Source organism: Uloborus diversus, chromosome 10 (assembly GCF_026930045.1).
Source record: "Uloborus diversus isolate 005 chromosome 10, Udiv.v.3.1, whole genome shotgun sequence".
Classification (NCBI taxonomy): Eukaryota; Metazoa; Arthropoda; class Arachnida; order Araneae; family Uloboridae; genus Uloborus; species Uloborus diversus.
The window spans coordinates 47,996,580-48,012,429 of NC_072740.1; the positions used below are offsets into that span (position 1 = coordinate 47,996,580).

Sequence of the window (15,850 nt, forward strand, 5' to 3'; positions counted from 1 at the left end):
ATTCTTTTCAGTTTGATCATAATGACTACCATTAAAAAAGTTGATCACACCATTAATCGACCATCACCACCATATGCCCTTTCATCATTCAATTAAGCTATAAATAAAATTCAACACAAACCTAGAGTTAAAGCAACTAGGGGTTTGCTCAGTATGTTTCACAGGGTCCACTTTTTGTGAAAAATCAAGTAATTTTGTGAAAAATCAAAACTTTTTCTGAAAGATCACTGTTAAAAATAAAGTAATTTTGTAAATTTGAAATTACAAAATTTATAAACATATTGATGTATTGGTGGAGATTGGGTTCATGGCTTAAACTGGGCACCTTTAAAATAATTAGTTGGGAGTTTTACGGTATTTTTTGTCTTTTCTGGGGACAATATCATTCCTAAAGGTTTTCATAGTATTGGGGGATGAGGGGGGGGGGCGAAGATGGGGTGAGGCATCGCTTTTCAGGGCACTCTTGATGTATCAATATCTATAGACCATTCCACATCTTGTAAATTATATTAGGAATACAGTCGAACTCGCTTATAACAAGAACTCAGATTTAGAGAGGAAATCAAAAAGATTTGGTTGGTACAATGTTAGTACAATGTTTGGTTGGTACAATCTACAGGAATAAAACTCGCTTTTAATGAGCAAACCTCACTTAAAGCGAGCAATATTTTTTTAATTCATAAAATTTGTTCATTCTTGATTTCCTACACAGAAAAAAAATTACATTTTTGGAAAAATTCCATTAACATTTTAAATTCAACTGAAAGCTAGAAATAAGAAATAAATCATGGGAACAAATGATGACACAGCCTTTTTTTTTTTTTTTTCAAATTTGTTCAGTAGAAGAGCATTTAAAAATTATATATTTTCTGAAGAGAATGGTATCATTAACTGAGTTACAATTCCAAGGATATGATAGATGAAAATCAAGAGAGGGAGAGAAAAAAAGAGAAAGGTGACCACCATAATGACAAACATGAAGAATTTGAAGTCAAATAGCCCTTGACATACTTGGCTGGCTTCTAAAGTGCAGAAAGACTTCAAACTATTTTGAAACCTGGGATGTGAATGACAATATTTTTCGTACCCCACGTTCCTAGAAAATAATAACAAGAAAAGGACAATGGGACAATTCAAATCAATTAACTAACCACTTTGGTACTGTACAGAAGTATGAAAACAACAAAGCAAGCATGCATAAATTGTCATGATGTTTTTCATGAACCCGTTTCTCACGAGCACTTAGTTAAAACGAGCAGATATCACGGTCCCTTTGAGCTGGTTATAAGGCAGTATGACTGTATTAAATGAAGACGTTGTATGGAGAGTAAAAGCTTAAAATTATTGAAAAAATACAATATTTCAGGCAGCAGTTCGGTATTTAACTTTTTAGGCACATGAAACTTTTACAAAGCACAGAATTTCATTTAACTCTTTTAAATTTTGAAATTGTAGTTTGAAAAAAAAATGTTTATTTGTTTATCTCTTAATAAAGTGTAGTAAGCATCAAAAATGCAAAAAACTCAATTCCCACAGCAGATGTAAAAAGATTTAAAAAAGGCATAAGAATGTATCTTGGTTAAATTCTTTTAAAATTGCATTTTAAAGGTTAAGGAGAAAAATTTTTTTACATTATTCATAAACCTTTAAAAGTTAATTGCTTTAAATGTCCATATTTTAACAAATTTTCAACATTTTAATTTCAAACTTTAGTTTTATGCTCCTCTTGTATGCTGTCAAATTTTCTGAAAGTTTGGTCAGCTTTGATAGAAAACTGTGTAATGAGCCAAAAACCTTCAAATAAGATTCGTAGTTTTGAAAGAATTGCTTATATCGTTGTGAAAATGTGATACCTTCTTGAAAGTATGTAAAATAATTGTACATAGTAAGCTAACTAATTTCTGAAATTTACAGCTTATTCTCAGCTATTTACAATAAATGATGATCGAAAAACATTTTTGTTTTCCTAAATTTGTTACTGATCCCCTAAACCAGCGTTTTCCAACCGGTGGTTCGTGAACCCCAGGGGCTTTGCGTGAGGTTTTTAGGGGGGTTGGGAAAAAAATACTGTAATGGCGGATTTTTAGCTTTCCTGTTTCTGATGAAGTCTCATGTTCAAGCGGTTTCAAGCAAATTCTGCTCCTTTTTTTATTTACTTGTCTCTCGCACATCCGATACTCTTATCATTAAAATATTTGCTTACTTCTTGACATATTTTACATTTAAATAATTTAGTCTCTCATTGCAAAGTGCTGGTTTTAGCTTTTCCATTGAGAATGATATCCCTGAAGCCATGCTGAAAAAGCTCTACTTATGAATACAATGTCTTCAGATGAAATATAATTTGAAAGCGTTCGTTTTCTCAGAAGCTTTTGATCGAAAAGAATGATTAAACTTGATGAAAATATTACATAGAGCATATGGGAGCATCTAAAATATTTTGATGTTTAGCTTCTGTACCATTAATTTGAGCCAAAGGAAGAGCTATTGCTCTGCTCTTGTGTTGTGTCAGAAATGCATAGAAGTGAGATCATGCTGTTTGTTGCTATAATTTTCACACTATATATTCTACAATTTACTTCAAGCATTATTTTTGAAAAGGGGGGAAAAGAATAGCTAGCAATTGAAATATAACAAAAGAAGTATCAAAAATTAATTACTATAAAAAGTTTTCGTGGGTGCAAGTTTCGCAGTGTGAAGTTTACATAGTAAAAAAAAAATCACAACAGAATTTAACCATGCAACTTAATTTACGCTCTAAATAAGGAATTTATGAAATTTGTGAAGAAAATGTCTTTTGTGGTAAGTGAGTAAAAAAATATTTGTCTGGTTAAAAATTATCTTTTGTGTAAAAATTAGAGTAAGTAAGTATATTGAAATATAGATATTTCAATTACTTTTAAATATAAGCATTTCACTCTGCACTTATAGTATAATTACAAGAAAATGCTTCAGCAATCAAACGATTAATGCATGCAATATATCTCTATCAATCAGCTAGGCGCATAGTCCTTTACCAGTAGACTTAAACCAACAAATCTTTTTCATTTTACTGTAAGAAAAAAATTCATTTACTTAATCTGAGGCAGTTCCCTGAAAGGTATTTTAAAGATCATTCTTTATTTGACTTCTGATTTAGTGATAATAGAGATAAATGTAAGAGGAGGTGGGGCAGGTTGGTCTGCTTTTTTACTTATCATTTTTTATCTCATCAAAAAATTTAATAATCAGTTCAATTTTTTACAATATGTTACAATAAACACTTCTCAATCCTACAGATTTTTTCAGAAGAGCTGAATTGATGAACTTTTTTTACATTAATTTTTTAACAGAACCTCGTTTAAGTGGACCAACGTGCCCCATGGGTGGGGTATGTTGGTCCACCTGGTGGGGCACGTTGGACCACATAACTCAAACAACATTTGTTATAATTTTAGTGATAAATACTATTAGACTTTGTAACTACCTTATTCTCTGTTGTGTGTAAAGTGAAAAATATTAAGTTTAAAGATCAACATAACATATTAAATTGATTTTTTGATAAATCATATTTATTTAAAAACAGCAATAAGCATTCACCATTAGTACACAATTATTTTTTTTTAAATCAGAAGAAAAATCATGGAATATTGTTATAATTATTGAGGTTTAAGAGCAAAAAAAAGTTTTTAAATTATGTGGGGCAGGTTGGTTGGGTACCCCACAAAGGGTGGACCAACCCACCCCATCTCCTTGGTCTGAAAAAGTGATGTCATAGTTTTTTTCTTTTTGACAAAAAATGAAAAAAATGCCAATTGTATTGAACTAAAGGAATTTTCTTTATGAAAGGAGCTCATTTTTTTTCCCACAATCTTGATGAAAACCATTAAAAAAAATAAAGTTACAGTTTTCTGAAAATTACTCAGGACTACTGAAATAACTTTCTGGAATAAAACTTGTTCAATATAATTGTACCATGTGATTTCATTATAGGATTTGTAGGACCATAGGTGCTATTTGTTAGTCATAAAATAAAAAATATAGGGTCAGGTGGGGTAAAATGGGTCATGGGGTGAAATGGGTCATGCTGTGTATTTTTATTAATAAAAATTTTTGGTCTGGCTGAATTTTTCTCAAACTTTACACAAGTTATGAGGGGCTTTTTGGCTACAATTCTGATTTTTTAAAAGTTTCTGTGTAAATTGCTGGGAGCACTACACTGACATTTTGTTTCTCAAGTCACATGTGAATTTTTAGGAAGTCTGACAAACTTCTTAAAATCTTGCTATACATTTTTTTTCAATTGAAATTCTCAAGTGTTATCAATTAGAACAGACTTTCATCTACAATTTGCGAAAAACAGGTAGAAAAAGTATCAATTCTTTCTTTTTTTATTGCTATTTTCATGTGGTGGAGTGAAATGGGGCATAGTTAGGCTTAGCGAATTTTAATTCATAATGAGAGTAAATTGACTTTCAAAATCCATAAATAGGTCTTAAACGGAAATTTAGAAGATTTTTACATGTAATAAAAATAAAGTATGTATTATTAATGTGTAGAATTCAAAAGCTAAACTTGCCATCCATATTCAATTTACAACCTATTACCTACCTACTCTTTCCTAATTCAATTTTTTTATTTATTCAATGAAAATGCCTGGGGTGTATGTAAGAAAAAGGGAAAAGAAAAATTCAGACTATGATTTAGAGGCTGCACTAATTTTAAGTTGAAGGTGATTTAGCAATTCCTGCAGCTGCAAGGAAATATAATATGCCAAGAGAAACATCGAGGAGATGGGTCTCCAGTGAACAAAGTCGAAAAGGTTGGTTAGACGTACAACGCTAAGTGAAGAAGAAAAATGTATTGCTTCAGCTCTACAAAGTGCGATTCCCCATTTGATAGAAAGATACAATCATTGTTGCTAAGGTATTTATAAAGACTAATTCTGAAAAATGCAATTGTGGCACTCTTGGCATAGAGTGAACCAGGAATTTTGAAAAAAGATCAGCATGCCACTTATGTAAGAGAAAGCAAGAATTGCTCACGAAAGCAAGAGCCTGGACATCTTCTAAAAAGCAGCAATCGAATGAAACCCAACTCTTGGATGAAGAAATGTCGGAGTTACTTATGCAAGAACCAACACCTGGGAAGTGGGTTCTTGTCTAATACACGGGCAAGAAATCATCAAAAGAATTTGTTGATCACTTGACATAAAGTCGATGACCAAGATTACAACAGCGTAAATTTTCTACGAAAAGCCAACTCAGGCAAATACTACATCTTTCCTGAGTAGGAAGATACAGAAATTGTTTCTAGATGTCAAATTCTGAAGACATTGAATGAGCAGAATTCGATTGTTGCGGACATTATATTTTTGAGTTTTAGTTCAAAATATTTTGGTGTTGAATATGTTAAAATAAATAAATGGTTCTTTGGAAACAATTTCTCTTAGCTATTGTACGTGTTTTGGTAATAATTTCTTAGTTATTGTATGTTTCTATTGCAATGACCCATTTCACCCCATTAAAACCCATTTCACCCCACCGTGGGGTGGAATGGGTCAGATACTTTAATTGGTATTTTCAGATTGTCAATGACAACAAATTTCAATGAGAAGCAGCTTAAATTAAAGGGGAAGAATCAGATGTAAAGAAGAAATTTTAAAAAAAGTACAAAAAAAGTTTATGGGTTTGCAAATGGCATCATTTTAAAAAATAGACAAAATCCACCCCATTTCACCCTACCTGACCCTAAATAGTATTAAAATAATTGAGACCGGTCCAACGTGTCCCGCGTTTCAACATACCCCACCTCCCTCTACCCTTGTGTCAGAAAAATTTCAGCCAAACTCTCTCCCTCTCTCTCTTTGGCCTCTTTGTTCCACAAATATCCCATTTTCAAAATTTTTTTAAAAGTTGATTGAAGCTCATTGCAGAACAATCACTGTGCTTATTTTTTGGTGAATTTGTTTTGCATTAATTTTTTTAGCAATCATTTTAGTTCATAGCAATAATTGTAATTCTATATTTTGCAATTATGTTTTCGCTCTTGTTATAAACTACAGAGCAGCATCAAACAAACAAAAAAAAAACTCCCCAACTTTATTATCTATGTGTGTGTGTGTGTGCAGTTTTTTTTTTGCTTGTTACTTATTACCTAGTACCCAAGGGGTTTGCAAACTTCTTTTGGAGTTTGGAAATGGGTTATCATAGGGGAAAAAGTTGGGAACCGCTGCCCTAAACGAAAGGATGATATAACTTTTATTGGAAAATGACAGCTGGAGCATACCTTTTACGTGACAAAAAGTTACAAAGTCTCTTATTTCATGAGAAATCCTAAAAAGATGACTTTTTGAAAGTGTCCCAATACTTTTCGTCATATAATGTAGGGGGAGTGGTGCACCTTGGGACATGGCATACCTTGGGACACCATACATTTCAGCTTTAATTTTGCAAACAGAAATTCTCTTAGAACATCATCAGTGACAGCAGGATCTAATCCTCAGTGTACTTTGGAGTTTCTCACATGAACAGGAAAAGCGTGATCTAATTTTCTTTGTTTTGAACGGTTCGGAGTTGCATTGTGGTTTTTATTATTAAAAATTATAAGTAGGAAATGAACTAATTTCAATCCTAGCATGTGGGAATTAAAACATGTCCTTTCATAATAATTTTAAGGTTAAAAAATATATTGTGCTGCTAAGTCTAACTTTTAAAAAGTTGATATATAATAACAATCTTAAGCGGGGCAGGTTGGGACACACAGCGGTGGGGCAGGTTGGGACACTGTCACAAGCTGCTCCACTAATTACAGTACAGATAAAGTCTATTTCATTGTACTTAATAAATCTGATGAGTTTAAATGAACTAAAATTGAAAAAATTGCTACTGTTTTATAGGAAATTGATTTTTCTATCTAAGTTAAGAATTAAAATATTAAAATAAAAGAAATGGTGAGATCTAGAAAAGAAAACAGGAAGTTCCCTGCTGTTGATGTGTCTTGCTATTGAAATAGCAGCAGAAAATGTTATTAGTAAAAGAATTTCCATTATTTAAGATGACAATTATTAGGATTATTGCTGGTGTTCCAAGGTGCCCCACCTAGTGGGGCAGGTTCGGACGTTGTAATGACTTTATTTTTTTCATGAAAATTTAATTTGATGAAATAATGGAGCAAAATAAATTTTTATTGAAGCAAAAATATTTAAATTGCATGCTCTGCTAAGTTTGGTGAAAATTAGTTTGAAAATAAAATTTCTAAAAATCATTATCTAAAAAGTGTTTCAAGGTGCTAAGGCCTTCCCCCATCATGTTATGTGTTGAAATTCTATAGCAAATTAGATTTTTAAAAAATAATTTACGCAACTGCATAAAAAATTATTAGCTTGTACTTCGCAAACTTGTGAAAGCAAAATTTTCATTCCCTGTTAAGGATGTAAAAAAATGCAGATTTCAACATGTAAATGCTTTAGAAAGGAACTAAAAAGCAGAAAATTTGAAATTTTTGATAACTAAAATGACTTAAAATAGAGAGAAATTAGAAGAAATATATTTGAAAAAATAGAAACTACAAGCAATATAAATGCAAAAAAAGAAGAAGAAAACATGAAGAGCAAGAAACTTTTTACATTTGCCATTGTTTGCAAGTTGACACAGAAAAACAGAAGTTTGATACGAAAATGTGACTTTCAATATTTCCAACAAAAAATTATACATCATAAAATCCTGAAGGTAACCCCCTATTTTCAAAACAAAACTCATTAATTTCAGAAGGGGGGGAGGATAATAATTGAGATTTTTTTTTTTTTTGAAAAATTAGCAAAAATAATTGTTTTTAGTAATATTAATTTCAGAGAACAGAAAAGAAATAAGTAAATAAGATAAATATTAATGAAGAGTGAGAAATTAATTAATAAAAACCTGTCATAATTTTCTAGTAGTTATAAATTGCATGTGGGCGCCATTTTTTTGAAAGAAACAATTTTGCACCTTAAGTTGGCAAAACCCTTATAATTTATCGCTTGAAAATTCATCATGTACTGAATGTAATAAGGTTGAAGTAAAAGAAGCAAAATCTTAATGTTCTTGTTTCAGAATAGAAGCAAAAATCGCAATCACAGCAGCAAATTCGTTACGAAGATTGTAATATCGAAAACTGACATTTACAAAGTTCGCGAACGTAAACACAGAACAAATCTCTTAATTGATTTTACAAAATATGTATTTCTGATGATCGTAAACTCGTTCAATTGCTTTATTTCTCCTTTTAAAAAGGTTATTTTTGAGTTCTGCGCTCATTTTTAAGCAACGCATTTCCAAAATAGCGCCTCGGTTTGAAAATGGTGTCGTGTTGGAGATTGTTCATTTTCACAAGTCTGAACAAAAATGCTCCTTCCAAAATGAATAAAAAGCAGACAATCATATAAATTTTATTTTGTAATACATATGAACAAAAAAAAATGGCGCCCTTGCATCAAAAGGAGTCTAGACATTTTGGAAGGAATAAACCATGGAGACCATTTTTTATTTCTTTTTTGTTCAAATCATTGTGTTTTCTTTTTTTTCTTTTTTTTTAGGAAAGAAAACCTGCACATGGAGGGAGAAACTAAACCTCTGTAAATGCTTTCCAAGTAAACCAGAAAATGCTATCTTTTTTTTTTTTTTGGAGGGAGTGGCAAATGAAGATGAACTGAAAATTTTTCAGGTGAAAGGGGGGGGGGTATATTTAGGATTTTAGAATGATTTCACTTTCTACAAAAAAAGGGGGGGGGGGGGCTATAATCGATAGGGGGGTTACTTTTGAGATTTCACGTTAAATATAACAAATATTCTATACCAGTAAAACTCTAGTTGTGAAACTAATTTTTTTATAAAAAGTTATGCATGAAAAATGAAGATTGGAAGAAATTTTAGTCATTAAACTCACCTTTTAAGATACAATGTAACTAATGACTGCTACTTTTGAAGCCTACTTCAAGCATCATATTTGTGAAGGTTCAGCTAAAACAGCTTCACTGTACAATACAGCCTGGAAAAGTAGACATGAACATATTTCAAGGTGATTTATTTCAAGTATTTAACAATAGCGAGGATTTCAATGAAGAACCCAGCTTTAAAAAAAAAATTTATTGAAAAAAAAACAAAAATTGAATACATAGCAGATTTCCCAAAAAATTTTAAAAGTTCATTTAACTTATCAACAAAGTGATTACCTTGTTTACATGGTCAAAAGTTAACATTTGTTTCATCTGTCAGAGGAAAAAATTCCCGACTTTCCGTAAAGAGCATAAAGTTAAGGGGAAGTTTTCGATAAAGGTGCGTTTTGGCGAATTTTGAAAAATTCGCCAAATTTTTTGGCGCCAAAGTCTAGGCGCTATTTTTCCCGCTTTGCCAATGCAAAAAAAAAAAGGGGGGGTGGGGGGGGAAACGTATGTTTTTTTTACTAACCTACTGGAAAATGAATGAAATGGAGATTTTGCAACAGAAATACAAGGAAATTGGAAAATAAAAATGTAAACAAAAGGTTTAAAAACAACTAAATCGCGAGAAATAAATACTAAAAAACTCAACTGCTCAAAAGCACTAAATATGAACTAATCTAAACAAATAAACCCTAAAAATTACATTGAAATGCAACAAAAACTAGGCAAATAAATACTATAAAAACGGTAAAAAGCATTAAAACTAATAATTAACCTATCAAAAAAAGATCGAATACTCCCCGGTTTAAGAAAAATGATTTTGCTTCAAAGATACTTGTATAAAAACATATGAAAACACTTTCAAAATAATTAAAAATATTTTGAGGATCGAAAAATTCCTTTAAAACATATAAATCATATAATTAGTTCTCAAATAATAGCATTGTTCAGATCGTAACTTTGGGACATACATCAAACTTCCAATTTCCTTTTTTTCTAAAAACGTTTACAAAATAAATAATGTGTCTTTACTTTTGTAATTTGTGGAAAATATTATGAAAAAATTATTCAGTTTGAGATTCACACCCTTATTTTTTCTTTTTTTGAAACCTATGGAAACAGTTTTTTTAAAGAAAAATTTTGATAGTACATTTGCTCGGTTAATGTTTTGAATGTTCAAAAAATTGTGCCTTTTAACAAAGAAAATATTTTTAAAGGGTATTTGAAGAGCATTTTTTCCATAATTTATGTTAATTCTTGTCTCTATACGGTTTTATAATTTAACTTTTTGATAACATTAAAATGAAAGTTATTTGGTGTTAAAGCTTCAAATTTGAGGTCTGTATTTGCTCCCACCTTTTGAGAACTGCCCTAGGGATACATGACTCTGAAACTAATTTCTTTAACTCGCAAGTTAACACAACACTGAAAAATTCCCATTATTGTTTATTACTTGATCATACCAAAGTATTCTACGCTGGCCATGGCAGTTCAATAACGAACGTAATGAAGCTTTTCCACATCAAAGAAAATGAATACAATCATCGCGGGAAAATCTAACTTCACAACCGATTTTGATAACAAGATTTCTAATAAGAATAAAAGAATTCTTTTTGTAAAACTTGATGAAGATGTACGAGCACTAGAGAATTTTTATTACAAAATGCTTGGCCAAGAGGGCCTTCTCATAGCTTCCGCTGTCAGACTCGAGTACATTTGCACTCTTAACATTCGAAAAATTAGTTGCGTTCTAATCTTGTTTCTGTACTAAACTCACGTAAAAAGTTGTTAGCAGGACCCGCTGCAAATAAGTATTATCGGTATCGCACTACTCATTTACTACTTTTTTTTAATGCATTATATTACATTACAAAAAGTCTAAATTGCTTCGTTACTTGTAGCGCGTCAGTTCTGAAGAGTGAGTAAAACAAAATACATTGCTACTAAACAATTGTTTTTCAGAAATCTGTTGGAATACTACGATGAAACAATATTTTTACTTTCTTATTGGATTTGTTTATAGTTTAAAAACTCACTGCAATCCATTCTTCTGATCAGCCCGGCATTATTGTGGTTGCCAATAACAAACAGAGACATGAGAAAAAAGATAGTGCGATACATGTCTAACTGGAGTGCTCTTTGCTTTACCAGTTGCATTTAATTTCAGTACAGTTCGTGCCGGATAGAGTCCCTATAAAACGTAGGTTTCATATAGGGACTCATGTGCAGTAGCGTTATAGGGGTTGGCAATAGTGGCACTCGCCAGGGGCGCAGCAGCCAGGGGGCGGCATTTCAACTTATTTATAAAAAAAATATGTAGGAAATGCTTTTTTCATTGCAACTTAAGAAATTTTCTTAATAATAATAATAATAATATAAAATTAATTTGAATTCTGAAATTTTGAATTCAAATTATGTTTTTCGCAATCACGACAGGACCCTACTCATTAGAGTTATTGTTTCTAGAAACGGCTTCTGTCCTCCCAAACCTGTCTTTCCTCCTATGCGGTTACGTGCGTTTAGTTGTGTGTGCAGGGGCACGTGCGTGCATGTATAAGCTTGTGTGTGTGCGTAGATCTGTGTGCATGGACTTAGGCTTGTGTGTATGTGTGTAACGGCTTCTGTGTGGGAGTGTGTATGTGCGTAACGATGCGTGTGTGCGTATGTGTGTGAACGTGCGTGTGTGTAGGATATGGACGCCACCGACCAGGAGAAGCGGCTGCCGGAGGACAGTGCTGAGGACCGGAGAAGCCGGTGGGCGGTGGTGCTGCAGAGGCCCCCAGTCCAAGCTGAAAAATTAGCCACAACGCCAAGGAGCGTCAAATGAGAACAATAAGCAATCGTGATTGCTCAAAAAAACTCAAAAAATTAATTTGAATTTCAAAATTTTGAATTCAAATTATGTTTTTCGCAATCACAAACTGAGACATGACCCTACTCATTGGAGTTATTGTTTCTAGAAACGGCTCCTGTCCCCCCCCCCCAAGTCTGCCTCTCCTCCTGGGCGGTTACTTGTGCATATTGTGTGTGTGCGTAGACCTGTGTGAATGCACGTAGGTGTGTGTGAGTGTATGTGTGTGAAGTCGTGTGTGTGTAGGACATGGACGCCTCCGACCAGGAGAAGCGGATAGCTCCAAACCGGAGTTGCCGCGCCGCGCCGCCAGCAGAGGACGGTGGGCGGTGATGCTGCAAAGGCTTCTGGTCCAAGTTGAAAAAGGCACGGACACCAAAAACGGTCAAATGAGAACAATAAGCAATCGTGATTGCTCAAAAAAAATTAAAGTTTTTTTTTTTTTTTTCTGATCACAAAATTTGTAAAATGCTTTAAAAAATGAAAAAAAAAAAAAAATCGCAAGAAAAACAGCTAGAGACACAGCTATATAACATCTACCGAGAAGGAACATTGGGCATCATTGAAAACAATTCTAAAAAAATATATTAATTAATTTGAATTTTGACATCTTGAATTCAATTCTTTCGCAATCACGAGTGTGTGTTTGTATGTAGGCGTGTGTAGTGTGTGTATGTATGTAAGTGTGTATGTATGTGTATGTATGTAAGTGTGTATGTATGTGTGTAGGCGTGTGTGTTTGTGTCTGTGTGCAGGCATGAGTGTGTGTGTGTGTGTGTGTATTATGTGTGCGTGTGTGTGTAGTTTTGTATGTATGTGTAGGTGTGTGTATGTATTCGTGTGTGTGGGATATGGACGCAACCTGGAGATGGTTTTCGCTAGAGGAGCAGCTTCGTGAGGCTGGTCGACGGTGCTGCTGCAGAGGGAGGCGGAGGGAAAACAAAATCATAGGACATCAAAACAGTCAAGTGAGAACAATAAGCAATCGTGATTGCTCAAAAAACAAAAATAAGAGAAAAAATTACAATGCTGCCTCCTATTTGTCGAATCAACGAATTAAAATGTTCCATGTGGGCGAACCTAGGGGGGGGGGCGCAATTTCTTTAGTCGCCGGGGGCGCTGGACCCCATTGTTACTCCACTGCTCAAGTGCCAGATGCAGAAGCCAAATGAGATGTTCTAACTTTCCCTCTGAACTTGATTTCTTCTAAAATTATCGAAAGTTCTTAAAAGAATAATCCAGCTAAGACATGTTACGTTTAAACGTTTCAAGATGGTGTCACAACGTTAGCAATCCCAGAATCTGGAAAATTTTAGGCAAATACAAATTTTTAATGCTTATACTACTGTTCTATAATATGTTTAAATTATACTTATGTAGATAATGTGTTAAGATTCCGGCTGATGTGCCGTGGTCTGAGTGTTGTTACTCCAGAGCGGAGTAACAACACTCAGATCACGGCACAACAGCCTGGTATCTTAAAACATTATTGACACCGGCCGTGAAAGCATTCATTTGTAATATAATGCAAACAATTGCAACCTACAACTGCGTATTTAGGACTTCAATTTCGAAAAACTCCCAGGAAAGCACATCTCCGTAAACCCTTAGAATCACCCCCTTCCCATAACTAAATATTGTTTAGTCTTCCGTTTACGTTCATCACTTCTAAATAATTTCTGGGGGAGAACCTTTGAAGCCCTCTTCTCATAACATCATTGGAGATCATCTGCTACTGCGTTTCCGGAATTTCAGGTTCGAAAAATTCTTGGACCTCCCCAAACCTCTCCTCTTACGAAGAGTACCAAATATAGTCTAAAACTTCGCTTCCAAAACTACAATTTCGGCAAATTTCCGGTAAAAGACTCGCAGAAAACTCCTGTATTCAATTTCGAGATCCTTTAAGAAAAATTTCGAAACATTTTCCGACGAAAGCGTCCAAATCTCTTTTCCCCCAACACTACCAAAATTCGTCTGAAACTGCGTTTTTAGAACTATAATTTCGTTTTTTTTTTTTTTTTTTTTTTTTTTTTTTTTTTTCCCCCGATGGAGATCCCCGATCCGTCCCCTCTATCATAATCTAAGATAATCTGCATGCATCTGTTTTAAAGTTTCAACTTCGAAAAATTACCGGGCGAGTGCCTTCAAACTTCTCAACCTCCCTAACACTACAAAAGATTGTTTAGAATGGCGTTTATAAAATTACAATTTCGGAAACTTTCCGGGGGAGAATCCCCCGAACTCCCTAATACCTGTACGCTTGCGATTAGGTTTCTATTGCTAACCCACCTACACCAGGAGTTGAAATCTTCCCCTCTCTCTCTTTCTCTGTTAAAAATTGAGGGGCCGCTAAACTCATGCACTCCCCAAGTTTTTGATCTTGCGACGGTCCTGCATTTGTTTCATTGCTCTTTTTCTCGTATTATCCTTTCATTAAAAAAAAAATTATACTTGTTGTGTTCATAGGGGGGGGGGATAAATTTACCCCTGGGCTAAGGGCCGGTTTTGTGCAATCGTCCGGGCCGCTTTAACTGTCCAGTCTGGCCCTGACCAACAGTGACAAAGGGAAAATAGTAAACAATAGATCAAAGCTAACCTAAAATTATAAATGGAAAAAGATATGAAATGATTGTAAACAGTGAAGAGTCAAAGAATGGACGTGCAACAAATACCAACAACAATTACTACAAATTAAAATATGAAAAGAAAACCAGTAAATCTACAGTTTATGAATAATTAATAAATTAAGGATAACCACATCCTCCCTAACCAAGCATAAAATATAAAACAAGGCAAGAATATCACTAAAAGCAATTAAAAAAGTAATGATTCATTGCTAGCTTAGTACCGTAGCAGAACATTGTAGCAGGCTTGCTGGTTTCGTTTTTATCCGATTTATAACGCCACCTATACTTAATTTCAATTCCCAATAAACAGAAAAAAAAAAAAAAAAAAAAAAAGAAAAACGTGCATGAGGCTTTCATCACCCCACATCAGATTCGTAAAAATTTCGATATTTATAATGAGTAAATGAATTTTAAAAAATCATTCATGATTGATATGCAGTAAAATTTTATCAAGTATGGAATTAGGTTTGAAAAAAAGGCTGTTATCGTTGGTTTCTAAGATCAGAGTGGAACCCTGATTTTACAATATCTATATCGTAATTTATCCTGCTTCAGACATCATTTTCAGTTTGACAGTGAAAATTGCTATACCGGTATAATGTTAAAATATTCCGAACCTTACATTACTATTTTTGAGAAAACCCGCTTTATTTCTTAAAATAAATCAAAATCATTTTTTTCCCCTTCAAGATAAGTTTGTTTCTTAGGCTGATTGAAACCGTCCATTACGAAAATGTTAGGGAAAAAAATAGATTTTTTTTAAAATTGAAGCTTCATAGAGTTCTATAGAAATTCTATAAAAAACATTCTTTAGAAAAGTTTTCTATAGAAATCTAAAAAACGGTATAAAGTTTTCTAGAGATTTCTATAGAAAATTCTTCAGAAACACTTCTTTGGAAGCGTGATATAGAAATCAATTAAGAGAATGGCAAAGAATATATAATATTTTTATAAAAATTATATTGTTTTATAAAAATCTCTTCAGCTGTAGAGAAACAATTTGTATGCTAATGCTGGAGTTTCATATTAAAATTAAACTAGAATATCTGGCAAAATGCATAGCAATTATGTTTTTTTTTCAGCACAGTATAGATCATTTAAATTATCTAATATGCAAGAAAAAAAGGGATACTTTGTTTCACATAAAGATTTTCATTTAAGGGGAGTCAGTACCCCCTATACCATCAATGTTAATTTGCAAAGGTTCATGTACCTTTTTCTATAAATCTATTAAAGATACAACAATGAAACTTTTTCTGTACCTTAAGTAGACTTTTTCTCTATACTGAAGTAAAATTTTACAGAAAGGAAGCTTAGTTTTTATTTAAAAAATTCTAATGCGTAAGTCACTGTATTTTTTTCAAAAAATGCCATTTTGCAACACGAAATCAGCTCTATAAAAAAATATTTTTGGAATATGAGAAAAATTTTACTTCAATATATGCAACTAGATATATGGAGTAGGTGATAAAA

General features: G+C 33.0%; 1 long non-coding RNA gene across 4 annotated transcripts in view; it reads right to left on the reverse strand.

Moving 5' to 3' along the window:
- Positions 1–10,981, reverse strand: part of LOC129231514 (uncharacterized) — a 37,545-nt gene extending 26,564 nt beyond the window's left edge. For 3 of the 4 annotated variants that reach the window (XR_008581259.1, XR_008581260.1, XR_008581261.1), the window contains exons 1-2: positions 10,936–10,981; positions 8,905–9,006 (exon numbers count right to left, since the gene is read on the reverse strand). This is a non-coding gene — a long non-coding RNA (uncharacterized LOC129231514). The other variant, XR_008581262.1, reaches the window with a different exon arrangement.
- Positions 10,982–15,850: the final 4,869 nt, after the last annotated feature.